Below are 7,488 nucleotides of genomic sequence, written 5' to 3'. Positions count from 1 at the left end.
CCTTGCCAAGCCCGCCACTGGCCAAAACTAGCCTTCTCTCTCTCCTTTCATAAGGACCTTTGAGAAAGCTTTGGCTTATTCTGGATCCCAACACAGAGAATATTGCTTTTCCTTCACTGTTGTTCTATGCACAATTTCCAGGAAATGAAAAGAGCCTAGATGTTCACCAGCTAATAAATGGATAATAAAAATGTGATATATTTATACAATAAAATATTATTAAGGTGTTAAAAAATAAAATTATAAAATGTGAAGGTATACAGGCTGGTTTTGTGTGTCAACTTGATGCAAGCTAAGTCATCAGAGGAAGAAGCCTCACTTGAGGAAATGCTTTCATGATATCCAACCGTAAGATATTTTCTCAATTAGTGACCAATAGGGGAGGGCCCAGCCTACTGTGGGTGGTTCCATCGCTCAGATGGTGGTCCTGGGTTTTATAACAAAGCAGACTGAATAAGCCATGAGCAAGCAGACCAGAAAGCACCATCCCTCCATGACCTCTGCATCAGCTCCTGCCTCCAGGTTCCAGCCCTGCTTGAGCTCCTGTCCTGACTTCCTCCAATGATGGATTATGATCTGGAAGTATAAGCCAAATAAACTCTTTCCTTCCCAACTTGCTTTTTGTCATGGTGTTTTGTTGTAGCCATAGAAACCATAACTAAGACAGCAGGTAAATAAATGAAACTGGAAACAGTCATCCTGAGTGAGGTACCAGAGACTCAAAAAACAAACATCATATGTGCACAAAAGATAGATTTCTCATATGTGTGTATTAACTTTTAATCTTTAGATATAGATGTTTTATTTGAAAGAACCATAGAAGTTAAGAAACAAAGGAATTAAAGGATCTTTCAAACAAGAGTAAATAGAATATAATGTTATACAGGGAGGAAATGAGAATAGGATTACCACAACATGAGGAACTATATTAAAGGGTCACAGCACTAGGAAGGCTGAGAACCACCAGTGAATCTCAAGTTGGGCCAGTCTCTCAATTTCTGCTCCATCTTTATCCTTGCACAACTTGTAGGTAGGACAAATTTTGGGTTGAAAGTTTTGTGGGTAGGTTAGTTCCCCATCCCTCCATTGGAAATCTTGCCTGGTTACAGGAGATGGCCTTTTCAGATTCTATCTCCTCTACTGCTAGGAGTCTTAGATTCTTGGGTATTTCCATTGTCCTCAGTTTCTAGTTTGTCCCGGAGATGCTCCCCGCCTCACAAACCCAGTTTTCTCTCCCAGTTCTCTTTCCCTTTGTCTTCCCCACACTTAATCCTCCTTGTTGCCTCCCTGATCCTCTCTCACACCCAGTTCCTTCCCTCTGTTCAATCTTGTCTATTTTGTTTCTCCTTCTCAGGGAGATTCAAGCATCCTCCCCTGGACCCAACTTGAGATCCATGCCATCAGAGAGAGGCCACTCCTGACACTATTAATGAAATTCTCCTATGCTTATAGACAGGAATCTAGCATAGCTGTCCTTTCAGAGGCTGCACCCAGTAGCTGATGGAAACAGACACAGAGGCCCACAGCCAAATATTAGGCAGAGCTGGGGAATCTTTTTTTTTTCTATTAATTTATTTATTCACTTTACATCCCGATCGTGCAAGGGTCAGAGTTTGTTCTCTAGTACCCATGTAAAAAGCTGGTTATAATCCCAGTACTGGGAATGCAGAAACAATGGGTCCATAGGGCTTTTTGGCTAACCAGTTTGGCTTACTCAGTGAGCCTTTGGTCCCAGAAAGTGTCTCTGTTCTGACAAAACACACTGGGGTGTTCCTGAGGAGTAATACTCAAAATTGACCTTTGTGTTCCATGCATATTTTATACACACGTATACACATATCTACATTCACATAAGCATGCACATACGTAAGTTATCCCCAATGACTGTTAATAAATTACTAGAAAACTATTGGTATAGATAGAATCATGGCTCAGAAACATACTATAAATGTGATCTCAAAGGTAGAAACCACAATTGTATAAATCAGAAATCTTGAAATTAGGTCTGTTTGTATATGTGAATTAATAAAACTGAAAAACTAACAAGAAGGGGAAGAAATGCTACACAAATGATTCATTTTAAATAAAAACTGAAAGGTCTCGGATTTGGGGGTTCAAGGGTGATACCAAGGCAGACTGTCCTTGTGAATAGATTTATTGGAAGAGTTACTAATACTGTAAACAGACAGTAGTGAAGACCCACATAGCAGAGTGAAACCTCCTTATAGGTTTCAGAGAAATGTCTAGGTTCTAAGCAATGTGGTTGGTAGCTTGATATGTAGATGATGATATGGGTCTACAGTTAGGCTGTCTCTGATTCTTAGCAGCAGGGCAAAGGGGAGAGCATTCTGAGGAAAGAATGTGTGACCTTGAGGCAGTAAGGACGTGGAAAAGAGGAGCCACTTAGTGTATGTGTGCCCATTATATGTGGTGTGAGTTCTTCTCCCTGGGGCCTGTATACAGAATCAGCTATGAGGGAAGAGGGAGGCATAGCTGTAGATGGGCATACCTGGGCTGAATTCTAAAGCAAACAAACTATCAATAAAAAGAATATTTTCTTTAAGTGGATTGAAAGAATTAATAAGCACTTGCTTGAAGAAGGAATTCAAACATCACATAAACATGAAGAAGTGCTTGCCTTGTAAGTGACAAAGGAATGTGCTTTTAAGTGACAAGAAGGAACAGCTCACCTTCTACTGTTTCAAGTGCCTCAAATATTTAAGATATTTAATTTTGCATTTCAAGAAGTTTACATATCAAGATGTGATTGATGGTAGGCTCACAGGCACTTTTCTTTGTTATATTTATTGTCACTTCTGCAATTGGGAGATAATCATTTGCACTTAAAGGAGTGCTCACTTGGAACTTCTGAATGAGTAAAGATGTACTCAAGCTGTGGCTGCCTCCCCTAGCTTCCCAGCAAGCACACTCAGCCATTTTGAATTATCCTAGTTCCAACTTCAGAAACCAGATGTTGGTGGCTACTAGTTAGCCCCGAGTGGAGTGGGACTTGTCAGGAAGACTGGTCAGGATGTCAGTACACTATCCAAGAGGCAATTATAAAAACAGCACTCTGTGTGCTGGTGTGACCATTGTCTTCAAGAAAAAGACAGTAAGGGAAAGCGGAAAAAATCTTTTCAATGTGAAGAACAGTTAGGATGACAAAAAAGTAGAAAAAAGTAAATGATGGATGAATGTTGGCATATTTCTTTACTAGTTTATTAGGTTCTTATTCTTCTACCTCTCTTCCAACCTTTATTCCACCCTAATTCTTTTCAACCCCCCAATACTAGGTTGGAGAGAAGGAAGGTTGGAGGAGAAAGGGTTGTAGAGCTCTCTCAGCCAACAAAACAGACAACTTCCTGGTGATTAGGGGAATTGGGTTCCTAAGGTTAAAGCAAAAACAAATTCACATAACATAACTGGATTTAAAGAAACCAAAATTCTCACTGCGAATGAAGGAAATGTCAAGTTAATTTTTATTGGAATGTAACTTTTAAACAAGGATCCTGAAATTCTTCAGATTGGATGATATCAAGCTCCCAGACAGCATTTCAAACACTGTAATAATAACATAGGTATATACTCTAGAAGGAAGAGGAAACAGTTCAAACAAACTGCTGTCCCCATGTGTGTCCATTTTGTCCATGACTCTCATAAACTCATGGCCATTTCACCTTCTTCACAGGCTGTACCAAGAACAGCAAAGATCTGATAATTGCATTGAGCACCTATGTGAACCTGTTATAAAACAAGTCATACTTCATAGTTCTGCAGAGTTCCTATCACCTTTAACTTAGTATTTAGCTTCTGGTGCCGCCTGTAAAAGATGTGAGTGAAAGTCTCTGTGTACAAATGTCCCTTTCTGTGGGAAAAAAATTGAGAATTATTACACTGGGATCACTGGAAACAGAAAGGTGTATCTGCATGCAAGATTATTCTACAAAGTCTCCAGGACCAAGGAATACTGAACAAGCAAGCTAAAGAAGGTGGCATTTCTCAGCCAACCCCCAGGAAGAGCTCAGTTGCCTGCAGGGTTGTCTTCACTTTTAGCACAGGGGCCATGGTCTTGTATGCACAATCTGTTGTTGGATTTGTGCTGTCTCAGAGAAGAAACATATACTTTATCCACAGGAAATATAGGAGGCAGGTAGCTGCTTGGATGAGAACCTCTGTGGATGGGGATTGGGTATGCAGCACAGTGACTCCTCTGAATATTAATAAACAAAGTCCTAATGACAGGGATGGTGTCAGAGAACAAACACTTCAGTAAAACTCAGGTAGCTATTCTATCATGAATATTCAGAAAAAATACTCACAAAAGATGTTCATACCTCATCTCAGCCATAGTCCACATTGAAACACTTTCCCCAAGGGCTTAGCCAAAGGAAGTTCTTTTTGTTGTTCCTTTAAATCCAGATAGAGTAGCTTGGGAGACTTGATATTCACAACGTTTTTAAATGTGGTATTCTGTGTTAGTTTTTATTCCTGTGGAACATACCTGAGAAAATACTAAAGGAATGAAGGTGTGTTTTTCCAGTACATTCTTGATCAACCCCATCATATGTTAGGGCTCAGGCTGTTCACTTTTTGATTTCTAGGAAACAGAAAGAGACACAGAGAAAAAAAAAAACACTAGAGATACAGTACAGTTTTCAAAGACGTATCCCCAGCAATTCATTTCTTCTGATCAGTCCTGACTTCCAGAGCTCTATCTCCTCTGAATAACCTGTAAGTTGTGAGTTCATCAATGGATTCGTCTAGAGCCTTCATGATCTAAATGTTTCACCCAAACTCTACTTCTGAACATTGCAATGGGGCCTTTGACTTCAATTTACCAGATTTTGGGAGACATGTTGTATATTCAAACTACACAAGCCAATACAAGAATGTTGGTTCCTGAATGATGTCTGATAAGGTATCTAAGTCTGGGCTGATACAATAAACTACTATAAAATGAGAAGCTTAAACAGTGAACATTTATTCTCACAGGTCTGTAAGCTGAAAGTTCAACATCAGGATTGTCACAATCATCAGATTCTGGTGTCACTTTCTTGTTTTATAGACTGATATTGTAAATTCACATTGTAGGAGGAGAAGTCTCTGGTCTCTCTACTTCCCCTATAGAGGTCTCTTGCCATTCAAGAAAACTCCTTCCATTACCTAATTACCTCCTATATTAGTCATCTTTGTATCACTATAATAAAATATCTGACATCATTAACTTCTTTAAATAGGTTTATTTTTAGCCAGATGTCCCTCAACAGAGGGATGGATACAGAAAATGTGGTATATTTACCCAATGGAGTACTACTCAGCTATTAAAAACAATGAATTTATAAAATTCTTAGGCAAATGGATGGATGGATCTGGAGGATATCATCTTGAGTGAGGTAACCCAATCACAAAAGAACACGAATGATATGCACTCACTGATAAGTGGATATTAGCCCAGAAGCTCAGAATACCCAAGATTCAATTTGCAAAACACATGAAACTCAAGAATAAGGAAGACCAAAGTGTGGATACTTTGTTCCTTCTTAGAAGGGAGAACCAAATACCCATGGAAGGAGTTACAGAGACAAAGTTTGGAGCAGAGACTGAAGGAATGACTATCCAGAGACTGCCCCACCCAGGGATCCATCCCATAAACAACCACCAAACCCAGACACTATTGCAGATGCCAATAAGATTTTGCTGAGAGGACCCTGATATAGCTGTCTCCGGCTCTGCCAGGGCCTGGCAAATACAGAAGTGGATGCTCACAGTCATCTACTAGATGGAACACAGGGTCCCCAATGAAGGGGCTAGAGAAACTAACCAAGGAGCTGAAGGGGTCTGCAGCCCTATAGGAGGAACAACAATATGAACTAACCAGTACACCCAGAGCTCTCTGGGACTAAACCACCAATCAAAGAAAACACATGGAGGGACTCATGTCTCTAGCTGCATTTGTAGCAGAGGATGGCCTAGTTGGCCATCAATGGGACGAGAGGCACTTGATCTTGCAGAAGATTCTATGCCCCAGTATAAAGGAATGCCAGAGCCAGGAAGCAGAAGTAGGTGAGTTGGGGAGCAGAGAGAGTGGGGAGAGGATAGTAGATTTTTGGAGAGGAAACTAAATGAAGAAAATATCTAATAAAAAAAAGGTTTATTTTTGGTTCATCATTTGAAGGTTATAGTCCAAGATGAGGTAAACCCATTTCTCTCTGCCTCTGTTGAGGTGCCAGGCAGTCACAGCAAAGAAATACAGTAGGGAAAACTGTTCATATCATGAACTAGGGAACAGAGAAAGGGGAAGTGGCGAGAAGACTGGCTGGGCTCCCATTATCTCCATTGTGGGTTCAGCCTCATTACCAAAGGCCCTAAGTAATGTCTACTGCCTAAAAGTCCAGATTGCCTCCAAATAATGGGGATTGAGCTTTCATGAGCATGTAATCCAACCAGGAGCATCTGGACACCATCCCATTGGGTATTCAAAATACGAATTTGGGGACACATGAACATGTTGAAGAATTGTTCATTTGGCAGCATAATGATGTATATCTCAAATAGAAAACTTACTTACATTGTAAAATTGTCGGGATTTTTGTGGCTGTGGAGACATAGTTCTAAAGTTCTTCTGTGGAAAACTGCTGTGTGACACTATTACTGGGAAGAGGCAGACAAAAATATTTATGTTGTGCAGGAAACTGATTACAGACAAAATCAACAACACCACTAAAGTATAACTGTGTAAAGCAATGAGTTTCATTGGGGTCACATACAGGAAAATAGGCGAGGGGTTACCTAGCAGTAGCAGGGATAATATAAAGGCTGCTGCATCATCAAAATCCCAGCCCAACAAGGATGAAAACACATGAAAGCTGCATGACGTGAAGGCAGCTCAGCAGGTTTAAACATCTCTTACAGGCAGCTCAGCTGCTCAGAGCATCCCTTTTGCAGTCCTTGCTGCTAATAGAACTTTGAGGACAGAGCTCCTTGCCCAGCCTGTCAGTTTTGCTGACAAAAATAGATTCTTTTTAAATTTTATTTTTAAAGTTTTATTTTTAGATTTATATATTTATTTACTATTGTATATGAGTGCTTTGCTTGCATGGACATAGGCACTATGTATGATACATGCCTAGTATTCACAAAGACCAGAAAGGGTTTCAGATGACCTGGAACTAGAGCTATAGATGATTGTGAGCCACCACATGGGTACTGTGAACCTAGGACCTCTATAAGAGCAACATATTTAACCACTAAGCTGTGGACCCAGCCCCAAGAACTTCTTGAATCTTAAGGTGTCTCCTTTAGAACTTCTTGGGTTGCCCAGCCGGAGGACAGTGACCTGCCCTGCAGAGAGCACCATCTTGGCTCCGGGACTCCGCCGAACTTAGTCTGTACAGGTTAGAGTGAGGACCACAGAGGCAGACAGCTTCTGGGACAGGCGGGAGCCACAGAGCCGCTGAGGCAGCACCCTTTTGGGGCCGCAGACATCCG

Source organism: Mus caroli, chromosome 6 (genome assembly GCF_900094665.2).
Source record: "Mus caroli chromosome 6, CAROLI_EIJ_v1.1, whole genome shotgun sequence".
Lineage (NCBI taxonomy): Eukaryota > Metazoa > Chordata > Mammalia > Rodentia > Muridae > Mus > Mus caroli.
The sequence above is the reverse complement of the archived record's forward strand: the minus strand, read 5'-3'. Positions refer to the sequence as shown.